At 37.0% G+C, this 15,943-nt stretch overlaps 1 long non-coding RNA gene across 1 annotated transcript in view; it reads left to right on the top strand.

The window, feature by feature from the left end:
• The first annotated feature begins 10,213 nt into the window (after window positions 1-10,213).
• Window positions 10,214-15,943, top strand: part of LOC145521098 (uncharacterized) — a 41,421-nt gene continuing 35,691 nt past the window's right edge. Inside the window, exons 1-3 of the long non-coding RNA XR_014065106.1 lie at window positions 10,214-10,408; window positions 11,355-11,429; window positions 12,908-13,008. This is a non-coding gene — a long non-coding RNA (uncharacterized LOC145521098). The remainder of the gene's footprint in view (window positions 10,409-11,354; window positions 11,430-12,907; window positions 13,009-15,943) is intronic.

The raw sequence follows: 15,943 nt of genomic DNA, 5'->3' as shown, positions 1-15,943 counted from the left end.
TTTTTTTATAAATCACGTAAAGAAATGCTTGGGCAAGTAGAGAGAACAGATTTAGAGACAGGAAGCAAACAGGTAGGATAAGAAGAATTTAAGTGTTTGCAGTGAGATACTTCAGGGATGGGAATGATGGTTTATAGTACATTGTTATAAAAAGGTCCAAAAGAGAAAGTACACAATGAAAACTTAAACTTGTAAATAACTGTTCAAAATGATTAGGGCATACGTTAGGGTGAATAAGCATTTGATAGAAAAAGTTTGTAATTAGTTAATTTTTAATTTTTGGCTGGGCTGGGTCTTCCCTGCTGCACGTGGGCTTTCTCTAGTTGTGAGTGGGGGCTACTCTTTGTTGTGGTACATGGGTGTCTTCCTCTGTTGCAGAGCATGGGCTCTAGGTACATGGACTTCGGCAGTGTGGCACGCAGGGTTAGTTGCTCCGTGGCATATGAGATCCTCCCAGGTCAGGCAGTGAACCTCTGTCCTGAGCATTGGCTCAACCACTGACCACCAGGGAAGTCCTGATGGACAAAGCTTTATGCCAGTAAAAATGCATATGTTTGGAGAACAATCCAATCCAAACACATGAGGAATTCTCTGGTGTCTGTGCTTACCATCTTCATTAGTTTTCCAAGGCTGCCATAGCAAAGTATCACAAGCTGGCTAGCTTAAAAGAACAGAAATTAATATTCTGAAAACCAGAAGTCGAAGACCAAGATTTCAGCAGAGTTGGTTCATTCTGAGGCCTCTGAGAGAGAATTGGTTCCATACCTTTCTCCTAGTTTCTTGTGAGGGCCAGCAATCTTTGGAGTTCTTTGACGTATAGTTGCATTGCTACAATCTCAGATGGCCTCCAACTGGTATTCTCTGTTTCTTCACACAAGCAGCTCAACACGACTGGGAAAATCACTTGTTCCATACAGATGAACTCCTAAATTCATGATGAAATGTAAAGAGGTCTTTAGTGCTACCCATCAATCCTACCACTTTCCTCTAATCAGCTCACTTTTCCACTTTTCTTGACACTTAATTCACACTTTCTCCTCTGTCCTCAAATCTCCAACTCCACTTCTACTCCCTGTCTCTCACTTAATAACTTTGTTATTTCACTGAAAAACCAAATGCAGAGAAAAGGAAGTTCCATCTCCTATCACTCCATCCAATTACGTACTTTTTCATTGTTCTACTTTTCATAAGCTTTATCTTTATTTTTATTAGAAATATTATATGTACAAGTTGAAAGCCTATTTGAATAAGAGAAAAAAGTCTCCAAAGCAAGAAATCCTTCTTAAGAATATATAAGTGGGACCTCCCTGCTGGTCCAGTGGTTAAGATTTTGCCTTCTGATGCAGGGGTGTGGGTTCAATCTTGGGTGGGGAACTATGATCCCACATGCCTTGTGGTCAAAATCAAAGCATAAAACAGAAACAATATTGTAAAAAGTTTAATAAAGACTTTAAAAATGGTCCACATCAAAAAAAAATATGTGAGTGATATCTTAAAATATCCTTTGACCTCAAATATGCAAATAATATTAAGACATTACTTTTCTTGGAGCTGTGCTACAAGGAAAGTGGTTAAAATATAGACTTGTAGTTATCATAATTTTGGTAAGGGACAAGTCTAAGTAAGGGGATACTAAGCCATGAAGGAGGACTAGAGAAATCTCAGATGTTGCCTTCCTTTCCATCCTTAATATGATATGAACCATTTTTTTTCATAAAAAACAAATTTTATAATCATGTCTTTGTCTCTTACATATCTCTGCGCATGGTGATGTTGGGTCATAGTGGTTTGAGAGGCAAGGCTTGGGAATCAGAGCTGTAGATTTAGTTTCTGCTCCACCAGTTAACCCAGATGACCGGCAGAAAGTCCCCTAATTTCTCATATTCAGTTAACACACCTAAAAGTTGAGATACTAACAGAACTTACTAGGGTAGTGATGTCCACAAGAAGTCTCCAGACTCTCCTGTTCCCCAGGAAGACATGGATCCAACAATACACAGAGCAATTCCTTTTGTGAGAAATCCAGATACCAGTAAATAGACTCCAGCAGCTGCACCCCATTTGAGTGCAAAGCCAGCCAGATCAAAGGCAATAGGAAAATGTGTGGCAATTGCTTACCGTAGTACCTCTCCCCAGCTCAATGCAGTGTGGTCACAAGAAAAATCTCAGCTTCTTGCATCTTGCTGTATAGGGAAGGGGAAGACTGAAATATACATCAAGCTTGCAAACATTTTAAGGGGTTGCTGAGGGACTGGTTTTTATCTTGCCTGAATCTAAATGCTGACAGGAAAGGGCAACAAATTTTGGGTCACAGAGAACAAATTTGGACAAACACACACTCTCTTGCCATAGTCACCTCCCACAGTGCAGCATGGAGCAAGTAGAAGAAACCCTGAACTTGCAGCTTCTCCCTGGGGAGGGAAAGTGTTGGATCATGTATTTAACGTTCTAATTTTTTGAGGAAAGTGAAAGTGAAAGTTGCTCAGTTGTGTCCGACTCTTTGCGACCCCATGGACTATATAATCCATTGAATTCTCCAGGCCAGAACATCGGAGTGAGTAGCCTTTCCCTTCTCCAGGGGATCTTCCCAACCCAGGGAATTTTTTGAGGGGGCTACCCCAAAGGGACTGGTTTGTGTCTCCCCTGTGTTTGAATCCTGATGAAACTTGGCATAATCTAGATGCTTCAGAGCTGCTGAGAATGAAAGCTGGCTGAATATTTTGCTGTTACTCTAGTGGACGATATACCTTGGCAGTGTCCCCCTCAGAAAGGGATTGAAGAATGGTGCAAACATTAAACTTTCAAGGATGTCAGTGGTCTGTCTAAGGGATCGGTTTCTGTCCTGCCTGACTTGGAGCGCTGGATGGAATCTGGCTGCTGGAGACAAGAGAGCAGAGTGGTTTGAGGCAGTTACGGAGAACCTGCAGTATCACAGACCCCAGAGTGAGCAAGAGCTGTGAGCTCCAGAAAACAAAAACACCAAATCCCTCTAAATAGGGATGTGAAATCACTTTTTCTTAACATAGGTGTTTATTGCTATGAACTTTCCTCTTAGAACTTCTTTTCCTGCATCTCATAAGTTGTGGTGTGTTGTATTTCCATTTTCATGGGTCTCAAAATATTTTTTGATTCTCTTTTGATTTCTTTTTTGACCCTTTGGTTGTTCAGAAACATATTGTTTAATCTTCACATATTTGTGAATTGTCCAGTTTTCTTCTTGAAATTGATTTCTAGCTTCATACCATTGTGGTTGGAAAATATACCTGATCTGATTTCAATGTTTTAAAATTTATTGACCTGTTTTGTGGCCCAATACATAATTTGTCATGGGTAGAACTTGAGAGAAATATTTATTCTATTGCTTTGGGTGGATTGTTTTGTACATGTCTGTTGAGTTCATTTGGTTTATAGTGTAATTCAAGTCTGCTGTTTCCTTATTAATTTTCTGTCTGGATAATAGATCCATTGATACAAGTAGGGTATTAAAATCTCTTACTATTATTGCATTTCTATCTGTTTTTCCCTATATGCTATATATATTTAGTGCTCCAATGTTGGATGCATGTATATTTACATTTGTCTAATCATCTTGAAGAATTAGCTCCTTTATCATTATATAGTACCCTTTCAGGGATCACAGCCTTGTTGTGGTGAAGGGGCTTGTGTGATTCACTGAAGCTATGAGCCTTGCCATGAAGGGCCACCCAAGATGAATGGGTCATAGTGAAGAGTCCTAAGAAAACATGGTTCATGGGACAAGGAAATGGTAACTCACTCCATGGATAGTATGAAAAGGCAAAATGATATGACACTGAAGGATGAGCTCCCCAGGTTGGAAGGTATCCATTATGGTACTGAGGAAAAGCAGAGGGCAGTAAGAATGAAGTGACAGGGCCAAAGTGGGAACAATGTTCAGCTGTGGATGTGTCTAGTGGTGAAAGTAAAGTTCGATGCTGTAAAGAACAGCATTACATAGGAAAATGGAATGCTAGGTCCATGAATCAAAGTAAATTGGATGTGGTCAAACAAGAGATGGCAAGAGTGAACATCGATATCTTAGGAATCAGTGAACTAAAATGGATAGGAATGGGCAAATTCAATTCAGATGACCATTATATCTACTACTGTGGGCAAGAATTCCTTAGAAGAAATGGAGTAGCCCTCATAGTCAACAGAAGAGTCTAAAATGCAGTACTTGGGTGCAATCTCAAAAACAACAGAATGATCTTGGTCCATTTCCAAGGCAGATTATTCAATAGTACAGTAATCAAAGTTTATGCCTCAACCACTGACTCCAGAGAAGCTGAAGGTGCCAGTTCTTTGAAGACCTAAAACACCTTCTGAAATAATACCAAAAGAAGATGTCCTTTTCATCATAGGGGATTGGAAATCAGAAGTCAGAAGTCAAGAGATACTCACATAACAGGCAAGTGTTGCCTTGGAGTACAAAATGAAACAAGGCAAAAGCTAACAGAGTTTGTCAAGAGAACATGGTGATCTTACCAAACACATTTTTCCAAAGATACAAGAATTGATTCTACAAATGGACATCACCAGATGATCAATACCAAAATCAGGTTGATTATGTTCCTTGCAGCCAGAGATGGAGGAGCTCTATACAGTCAGTAAAAATAAGACCCGGAGCTGACTGTGCCTTAGATCATGAGCTCTTTATTGCAAAATTCTGGCTTAAATTGAAGAAAGTATGGAAAACCATTAGGCCATTAAGGTATGACTTAAATCAAATCCCTTATGATTATACAGTGCAAGTGATGAATAGATTCAAGGCATTAGAACTGGAAGATAGAGTACCTGAAGAACTATGGACAAGTTCATAACATTGTACAGGAGGCAGTGACCAAAACCATCCCAAAGAAAAAGAAATGTAATAAGGCAGATCCCTGAGGAGGCATTATAAATAACTGAGGACAGAAGAGAAGCAAACTACAAGGGAGAAAGGGAAAGATATACCAAAATGAATGCAGAGTTACAGAGAATAGCAAGGAGGGATAAGAAGACATTTTTAAGTGGACAGTGCAAAGAAATAGAGGGAAAAAATAGAATGGGAAAGATTAGAGATCTGTTCAAGAAAATTGGAGATATCAAGGGAACATTTCATGCAAAGATGAACACAATAAAGGACAGAAATGGCAAGGACCTAACAGAAGCAGAAGAGATTAAGAAGAGGTTGCAAGAATACACAGAAGAACTGTACAAAAAAGGTCTTAATGACCCAGATAACCTCGATGGTATAATCACTCACCTAGAGCTGGACATCCTGGGTTGTGAGCCTTCAAGTGGGCCTTAGAAAGCATTACTATGAATGAAGCTAATAGAAAGAGTGGACTTTCAGCTAAGCTATTTAAAATCCTAAAAGATGATGCTATGAAAGTGCTGCATTCAATATGTCAGCCAATCTGGAAAACTCAGCAGTGTCCATATAACTGGAAAAGGTCAGTTTTCATTCCAATCCCAAAGAAGGTCAATGCCAAAGAATATTCAAACTACTATAAAATTGCACTAATTTTACATGTTAGCAAGGTTATGCTTAAAATCCTTCAAGCTAGGCTTCAGCAGTACGTGAGGCGGGAACTTCCAGATGTACAAACTGGGTTTTGAAGAGGCAGAGGAATCAGAGTTCAAATTTCCGTCATTTGTTGGATCATGGGGAAAACAAAGGAATTCCAGAAAAACATTTACTTCTGCTTCATTGAGTATTCTCAAACCTTTGACTATGTGGATCACAAAATCTGTGGAGAATTCTTAAAGAGATGGGAATACCAGAGCACCTTGCCTGTCTCCTGGGAAACCTGTATGCAGATCAAGAAACAACAGTTGGAACCAAACATGAAAAAACTGACTTTTTCACAATTTGGAAAAGAGTACAACAAGGCTGTATAATGTCACCCTTCTTATTTAACTTATATGTAGAATATGTCATGTGAAATGCCAGGCTGGATGAATCACAGGCTGAAATTAAGATCGCCAGGAGAAATATCAACAACTTCAGATATGCAGATGATACCACTCTAATAGAAAAAAAGCAAAGAGGAACTAATGAGCCTCTTGATGAAGGTAAAAGAGGAGAGTAAAAAAAATCTGGCTTAAAACTCAATATTCAAAGAACTAAGATCGTGACATCTGGTCCCATCACTTCATGGAGAATAGAAGGGGAAAAAGTGGAAGCAGTGAGAGTTTTTGTTTTCTTGAGCTCCAAAATCACTGCAAATGGAGCAGCCATGAAATTAAAAGATGCTTGAGCTTTGGAAGAAAAGCTATGACAAACCTAGACAGCATATTAAAAACAGAGACATCACGTTGCTGACAAAGGTCTGTATAGTCAAAGATATTTTATCAGTAGTCACATATGGATGGTAGAATTGGACCATAAAGAAAGCTGAGCACCAAAGAACTGATACTTTCAAAGTGTGGTGCTGGAGAAGACTCTTGAGAGTCCCTTGGACTGCAAGGAGATCTAACCCATCAACCCTAAAGGAGATCAGTCCTGGGTGTTCATTGGAAGGACTGATGCTGAAGCTGAAACTCCAATACTTTGGCCACCTGATGCGAAGAACCGACTCATTGGGAAAGACCCTGATCCTGGGAAAAACTGAAAGCCAAAGAGGAAGAGAGCAGTGGAGGATGAAATGGTTAGATGGCATCACCGACTCAGTGGACATCAATTTGAGCAAACTCCAGGTGATCCTGAAGGACAGAAGAGCCTGGTGTGCTACAGTCCATGTGGTCACAAAGAGTAAGACATGACTCTTTTATATATATTTATATAAATATGTTTATATATATTTGGGCTATAGTTATTTCTAATACTTCATCTTTTAACTTTTATACTAGAGCTAAATATGATTCACATACCACAATTTTGGTATTAAAAATTCTGAATTTGACTATATATTTAAATTTACCAGTGAATTTTATAATTTTGTATGTTTTCATGTTGTTACATCATTTTGTCTCAACTTAAGGAATTCCCTTTAGCATTTCCTCTAAGTCTAATGTAGTGATGTGAACACTTTCAGCTTCTGCTTGTCTTGGATGTCTGTTTTATCCTTAATTTTTGAAGGACAGCTCTGCCAGATATAGTATTCTTTGTTGTATTTTCTTGTTTGAGCACTTTGAAGGCATTTTTCATTCCCTCCTGTCTTCTAAGTTTTCTCCTGAGTACACTGATAGCCTACTAGAGTTTCTGTGTATATGATTAATCTCTTTTCTCTTGTAGTTTTCAAAATTCTCCTTTGACTTCTGCAAATTTGAATATAAGCTATCTCTGGGTAATCTTTTGGTAGATATTTCTTTGGGTCCTTTGAGCTTCATATACCTAGATGTCCATATCTCATCTAAGATTTGGGAAGTTTTTAGCCTTTATGTCTTTAAATAAGCTTTATTCCCCTTTTCTCTCTCTCTCTTCACTTTCTGGAATTCTCATAATACATATACTTATCTATTCATCTATGTCCTACAGGTCCCATATGGTTTCTTTATCATTTCACCCCCTTTTGTTCATCTGACTAATATAAAATACCCTGTTTTCAAGTTCACTTTGATCATTCTGCATGATCAAGTCTGTTGTTGAAGATTTCTACTGATATTTTGTTATTATTTTATTTATTTATTTATTTTAGTTCTGTTATAATCTTCAGTTCTGGGATTCCTATTTGGCTTTTTTGCATGGGTTCCTGGTTTTTTTAATCAAATTTCTTATTCTATTCATGAATTGCTTCCTGATTTCATTCAGTTGTCTGTCTGTGTTCTCTTGTATCTTGTGTAGTGTCTTTAAGATGATTGTTTTGAATTTTTTATCAGCCATATCATATCATAGATCTCCATTTCTTTGGGATAAATTACTAGAGCTTTGTTAGTTTTTCTTAGGGTTGATATGTTTGTGAGATTCTCCATGATCTGTGTAGTGTTTTGTTGATGTCTGTGAATTTGAAGAAGCAAACACCTCTTCCAATTTTTTACAGACTGATTTTGGCAGTAAAGATTTTCTACTAACAGATATTATCTTAAGGATCACAGTTGAGCAAGGTTGGAGCTGGGTCAGGTGACAGTGCTAGGTCTACAGTGGAGTTCACAGTTCGTGGGCCTGTTGATTAGATGGGATAAATCCTGTTTGCTCCCTATGTAGACAGGACTACCTCTAGCAGCTGCATCAGTAGGGTTGGTGCTGGAACAAGAGTTCACTTCAGGGTCCACATGAGGTAGACTATTAACAGATGCTCAGATGGGTGTGGTGCCCTTTGTATCCATGGAGGGCTTTTAACAGGTCTGTGGATGGTGCCCAGGTATAAGGAATCAGCACTGGAACATAGCTGAGAGTGGCTGGAAGCAACCCAGAAAGCTGTTTCAGGTTCTGTAGCTATGACTGAGGTCTACGTTTCTCCTGATGGGAGCATGGATGGGCATGCCTTCTGCTGGGTTCCTCAATGGGCAGGACTGCCTTTGAGCCACAGCTGAGTCAGGATGGTTCACAGAGCTGTTTCAAGGTCCATATTTGGAATATGACCAGTGGAATGCCTCCAGGGGCTTGAGTGGGAATTTATCCTTCTGGGTCCAAAATGGACAGAACCACTCTTGGGCAGTGACTAGAAGGTGTTGGAGCTAGGTTATGGGACTGCCTCAAAATCGGTAATCAGAACAAGTTTACCAGGCCTACTTGGGGGGACACAGACAGGCATATCTCCTGGTGGACTCTTTATTTGCAAGAGTGTCCTTAGTCCTTGGCTGAGAGTGACTGGAGCCTAGTTACAGGACCATTTCAGGATCTGCAGTTGAACTGAGATTAAAAGGACTCTTTAATAATTTCCATTGATTGATGTGTCTGTTTCCATGCAACACTATACTGCTTTGATTATTGTAGCTTCGTAGTATGGTTTGAAATCAAGGTGAATGATATCTTTAAATTTGTTTTTCTTTCTCAAGTATGTTTAGCTTTCAAGGTCTTTTGTGGCTCCATCCAAATTTTAGGATTCTTTTGTTCTATTTCTATGACAAATATGATTGGGATTTTGGTAAGGTTTGCAATGAATCTGTAAATTGCTTTAGGGTATATGGCCATTTTTACAATGTTAATTTTTCCAATCCATGAGCACAAAGTATTTTTCCATTTATTTGTTTCTTCTTTGATTTCTTTCAATAATGTCTTACGGTGTACAGGGTTTTCACACCCTTGGTTAAATTTATTAATAGGTATTTTATTTTTTTTGGAAGTGTTAATGGGGATTGCTTTTTTAATCAGATTGACCTCTCAAGATTTTTCACATCCTAAACAAGCACCGCAAACCTCAGTGGGGATTTTGGAATGATGCATTTTACAATCACATTTGATCTAGAGCTTCTTTTCATTAAGCCTTTAATGGTACCACTGGGCAGGATGAGTCCACTGGGAAACTTTGGTGTAGAAACACTGTCAATAAACAATGATGGCAGCTAGCAACATAAGTACCAAGACATGACTCAGTTTATAGTATGGTTTATCAGTTTCTGAAATATAGAGTGCTTGCAATATTTGAGGCATTTCTGGCCTGACTTATTTCCCAAGTGTTTCACTCACTAAGATCCACTATCTTCAGCCTTCTTACTGTTATTATGTGGTCTGATATCTCTTTGGGCTTTCCTGGTGGCTCAGACAGTAAAGAATCTGCCTGCAACACAGGACACACGGCTACGATCCCTTCGTGAATAAGATCCCCTGGAGAAGGGAATAGCTACCCGCTCCCTCAATGCTGAAGAATATCAAGACTTATGATCATCAGAAACCCTGAACAGTTTATGATGCGGGTAAAGGAAAATAATCTACAGGATTATTATATTTTCACCTAGTAAAATTACTGAAATGTCACTATGACAAAGACTGTCATCTTAAAACATATGCTTCCCCCCACCCAAGGATTTTATATCTATAATATACTTCATTCAAAAGCACTGAAAATAAATGATGGTTACTTTGCAGTTGGTAGTAGATTTTGTTAAGGAGGTACCCATACCTCCTTTTAGGATGAAGTGCTCATTTTCTGAATTGCCAGATTGCATTAACAGCTCACTGCTGAGGGCCTCCTCAGCAATTGTCCTTGGCAACAGTGAGCAGCCTCTCCCCAGAGGGCAATCCACACCCAGTGAATAGTGTTGCAGGATACAAAGGCCAGGCCCTACCTCAATTCTGGGCAACTCTAAAGACCAGTCTAGTTCAAATCTCCTTGTGAATTGAGCTGAGGCCTTTATTACAAGTTCATCATGATTTAACCTCTTCCTTTGTCCAACTGTGTTTCCTGCATTCTTCTTACAGGTGTTGGTCCTGCTCAGTAAACTTCCCGTACACAAATCTGGATCTCATAGACTGTTTTCTGATGGACCTGACTTAGGGCATACTTTTTTCCACAAGAATCTAGAAGTATGTAGAAGTATGGACCTGAGCCTGTATCTATTAATATTTGAGTCTATTGAGGCTGATATCTGTAGTCTAAATATCTAAAAGTGGTATCCACCTGAATTGTAGCAAAAAAAATGTTGTATACACATAGTCATCATGACCTTCCATAGGAAACTGAACTTTGCTCAAATTGTGAGTCATTTTCAGTCATTCAATACTAGTCCTAAACCAGCTGTGGAGAAGAAGTGAAACTAGCTTGACTCCTTCAATGTGGCCTGCATTTCTAAATGAAACATTTGGACATTTAGAATCTGCCAAATTCTTTACCACCTATCAGGTTAAGTCTAGAGCTATAAATCTAGAGAGATTCTAGAGAGATTCTTCTGGTTTTGAGAAACAATGCTACATAGAGAAGGGCTATACTTGAGAAAATGAGGTAATTTTAGTGAAAAGGAAGTGAATTAGAGTTGAGGGGAGGAAATGGGATCATTTGACTTTAAATAGTAACTCCTGGGTTATAATAATCACCTCCTTTCCCACCTCTTCTTTTGTTTACCTGACATGATTATGTGTCAGACACAGTGTATTTTTATCTAGCCCTGTGAGGTAGGCTTTTTACCCCCATTTAAAGATGAACAAACTAATGTTCACAAAATCAAGTACGTCAAAGTCACCTAGCTATTCCTAAAACTACATTCTTTCCATTATATGTGCATAATGGAAAATGTGTTTTGTGCCCCTTTGATCAAAAGAATTAACTATTATTTGTATTCAAAAAGTTTCAATGGTTTAATCCAACAGAATTGTGAACTACTCTCAACACACTAGTTAGGTTGAATTTTGTCTAAGGTATCTATAAGCAGATAATTTCATATTTGGAGCTATAACTAAGAGGAGTAATGGCAAAAGCAATAAAAATTTCAAAGGGAATTTTTACCCTTTTAATGAAAACTTTTTTTCCCTGTAGAGTACCTAAGCATCTTGGAAAGAAAAATGCAAGTGCTCATAGAATGCATTTACTTGTAAATGGAAAAGAAAAAAGGTACCATAATTATACCATTAGATATAATGAAAACACTATTTATCAAGTTGATTATTCAAGATTAGTTAAATTAAATTGGCTACCACAGTCACTGAGTTTTTTGTTGGTCATTATTTTTAGAGTTGAGAGGTTTGGAAAAACTCAGAATTATTGTGAAAACTATTTCTCTAGAGTTAGAATATAACTGCCTATGGGAATAGAAGGAAAACTCTATTATTATCTCATCTCTACATCATTTCTAGGGCTATCTCAGGGGAGAAAAAGAGTTGTATCAAAAGAGAATGAAGAAAGTAGAAATTTAAGAAATATAACTGTTCCCTTGATATGTACAATGAAGCCAATCAGAATTTAAGATAAAGTTTTAAAAAAACTCAGGCTTACACATATTCAGTCTAGGATGAATTTGGAATTGTAAATTAGGCTTATTTTATGCTGATGCATTTTATAGAAGTAACTATATTAAATATTAATGCTATTGCTAAATTAGGTAGTAAAATTAGCAAAATGGAAATCAGGAAAACTGAAGATGTTTATCACTGAATCACTGATTTTTAAATATAATGTAAATATTATGTAAGTTTACATGAACTTTATAATGATAGGATAATCTTAAAAGTATACCTAGATTTAATAATTCAACAGGATAATTAATATTATTTATGGTATACATTTTTAAATATGCTGAAATAAGGGATATCTTGGCAGTGTAGCAGCAGAATCTCAATAATCATAGACTGGGATAAGTCAGCAAGAACATTTCAGTAAAATGGATTTTCCATTTTCACATTTTAATATGGTTGTAATTAAGAAATAGGATACTGATAAACCCATTTTGAAAAGAGATTTGAAAGTATTAGTAAATTTGAAAGTATTAGTAAATTTTTAGTGAATTTAGTAATTTAGTAAATTTGAAAGTATTAGTAAATTTTTGTTATATTTTAAATGCACTAATAAAGAGACTAGTCAAAGGAAACCGATGGTAGTCTCTCAGTAAAATAAATCCATTTAAGATGTGAAAATTACTTTATGAAATTATGTTTAACTTTTCCTATAAATTAACTTAAAATGAAGCATACTATTTGATTATGATAATTTCTTGGAAGTTTTCAATGATTAATGTGTGCACAGATGAGTAAAAACGTTGCTATTTTATACATTAATATTGCAATGACTCTATCAGATATTTTCATTCAAACATATAATAGGTACAACTTTTTTCCTCTGAGAATAAGAATAAGCATTCCAATGTGATAAGGTTTTATTTTTCATGTTACCTACAGTGATGGTGATTGACTTATAGTTGACATTCTCTGAAACATGCTTATTTCAGCCATTGCTCTGGAAATTATGCTTTGTGGATGCAGTTGCTTGCCAGTATAATTAATTATTTGTTGACTAATGATTCAAAAGCAATTTTTTTTTTTTAATGTTCCTCATTCAGTTTCAAACTAATAAAGTCATAGTTACTTACTTAACAGGTTACTTTCAAATGTCAGCTCTAACAACAAGGGAAAAGATAGAATTTGGTTGCATGGAAACCATGAAGAACTAAAATGAACTTGAGATACAACCCATTTTGGTATAATTTTGTTTCTTTATTCTTTAACAGTAAAAATAATATATGTTGCATTCAGTGTATATATTGAATAGTTTAAATATACTTCATTTTAAATTTTTTTAAACTTTATTTTATTACTAATTCATTTGGATAGAATGGCAGAAAAAAAATAAGAAACATCGTTTTTCTCACTTATCAGAATGAGAATGGAATCTCATTTTATTCTAAAAAATATCTATGGCTTAGAGCATAATATTGGGTATTATTTGAGTAAATCTTTAAATAAGACAAAAAGTTTTCTCAGACCCCTTTCCTCTTTAAGAGATATTATGCAGATCATGTTTTTTTTTAAAGGAAGAAACTAATAAAAATCCATTTGCATAACTGCCTGCAAAAGCAAGCTGTAAGTACTGACTGCAGAAGTATTAGCTTGTGGTGGCAGGCATGAACTCTCCTCCCATGGAATCTTCCAAGAGAAGCACAGAACCTGGAAGGAGAGAAATGGGCCTTTACCTAACAAATCATAGGAAGATTGAACGAGTAGAGAATTAGGTTTTTCAAATCATTTTTCCTGCTAAAATTTCACGCTGTCTCCAGAGCAACTCTGTGATTTAATCAGGACAGCTTTTTTTTTTTAACACTGATGTTACATATTTCTCTTTCATCTCTAATAATCTTGTCGTGCTTATGATCATCACCTTGGCTCAAGACTGCGTTACTCTGCACACTGGTCATGGGAATGTGATCCTTTCTGGGGCTACATGTTATGATCTTTCCTCATTGCTCTCACAGCAATCTTAACCGAGGGCACTGAGTATGGCTTCCATTTTCTTCAAAATATTTACTAATCTTGTTGTCATTTGCATATTTGCAAAGTTATTTATGTGCTTTTGATACACATTCTGATTTACTAAGTGTTATAGTTTAAAATATTCAAAATTCACTAGATCCATTGGTTGCCTGTGCAAATGAGGCCAAGAAAAGGAACAAAGAAATATAGATTATTTAAAGAAACAAAACATAATGTAATATTTTATTAAAAAATCATTATAAGAGCATTTCATATTTAATGAAGGGCTTGCCAGCATATCTCTAGTTAAAGAAATTTAGAAGTAAAATATTCAGTAATGAAAAGATTGTTTTAGAATGTTGGTTTACAGGTCTTGACCTGCTAAAGAAATTCACACAACATTTTAATGAATTATAACTGATAAAATGTGAACAATGATATATAGAGTTAAATGAAATGGAACAGATTACATGGGAGATAGGGTTAAACTTCACATAAAAGACATCTGGAGACAAAGTCATTATCAAGTAATTATGTAGTACATTATGTTTCTTTATCTTTGCCAGTGGGAAAACTCTCTGTTTCCTGATTAGCTTTAAACTTTGTTAAAAAAACTTTCAATAAAGTTAATAAGTCCATCAAAAACAGATATGATATACCAGAAGAATGAGGATGGATTTATTAATTATCCTAATTCAACTTTTGTAAGTTTCAACCTCCACAGTTAATTTGGTTCCTGCATGATTTTACAATTTGAAAACATAAAGAAACTGATCTGTCAGTGCCTTAGCCAAGGATTTTGCATTTCTAAGGCCTGGCAATGATTCTCATTCATTCTCTCTCCCTCTCTCTGCCTCCCCCTTCCCCACATATCTTACACATTATATAAATTTTTATAATATTTCACAGTTGGGGAAGAGTGAACCTGAGAAAGCCAAATGCTAGGATCAGTGATTTCAATTATACGTATATTCACCAGGATCCTCATTCAGCAGGATCCTTACTCATATTCCTCCTTATTTCCCCAACTACAATCACCCTCAGATATCTGTTAGCCGATGCGGATCCAATTGTTCGTTTTCTTTAATTCCATTCCCAAGCTGTGAAGTAGTGCTCAACAAATTTCCAAGCTAAGCCAATAAACTTCCCAAAGACTTTGTGCTTTCTAACTCCATTGGGAAGATCCCCTGGAGAAGGAAATGGAAACCCACTCCAGTATTCTTGCCTGGGAAATCCCACAGACAGAATAGCCTGGTAGGCTACAGTCCATGGGGTCCAAGAGTCGGACACGACTTAGCAACTAAAGCAACTCCATTCGAAGCACCCCCCATGCTTGTTCATGGTCTCTTCATTTGTTTCTAGTTATTTTTTTTTGGGGGGGGAACATACTCAGTAGCTTTTCCAAAATTCATTCTTCTTATCAATGGTGTACTTCACCTTTTCAATGCCGCCAAGAAGAAAATATAACCATCAGACAGGACTAGTTCCTGATTTTGCCCCTGTACTTATATATGGCATCATCCATTTTGGCCTCCTTTTCTGCTCTTGAAATAAGAGGGGTTGATTGTCCCTTCCCAGTTTAATCTTTCTACCCCTAGGAAATGTGGTAGATAAAATACTGGTCCTCGACAAATGTTGATATCTTAATATCTGGCACTTGTGAATATATTACCTCATATGGCAAGAGAGTCCCTTCATGGATCACAGCCTTGTCATGGTGAAGGGGCTTCTGTAACTCAGTGAAGCTATGAGCCACGTCTTGCAGGGCCACCCAAGACAGATGGGTCATACTAAAGTGTTCTGACAAAATGTGGTCCACTGGAAGAATGAAAGGCAAACCACTAGAGTTTTTTTTTGCCACGAGAACCTCATGAGCAGTATGAAAGGCGAAAAGATATGACACCAGAGGATGAACCTCCCAGGTGGGAAGGTGTCCACTATGCCACTGGGCAAGAGCAGAAATGGCACTCAATCGTGGATGAGTCTGGTGGTGAAAGTAAGTCTGATGCTGTAAAAAAAAATATTACATAAGAACCTGGAATGTTAGGTCCATGAATAAAGGTAAATTGGACATGGTCAAACAAGAGATGGCAAGCGTGAACATCGACATCTTAGGAATCAGTGGACTTAAATGGACAGGAACGGGCAAATTTAATTCAGATGACT

The sequence above is a fragment of the Giraffa tippelskirchi genome, chromosome 9, assembly GCF_054371585.1.
Source record: "Giraffa tippelskirchi isolate mGirTip1 chromosome 9, T2T-mGirTip1v1.2.pri, whole genome shotgun sequence".
Taxonomy (NCBI): domain Eukaryota; kingdom Metazoa; phylum Chordata; class Mammalia; order Artiodactyla; family Giraffidae; genus Giraffa; species Giraffa tippelskirchi.
This window is presented reverse-complemented; position numbering and strand designations above follow the sequence as displayed.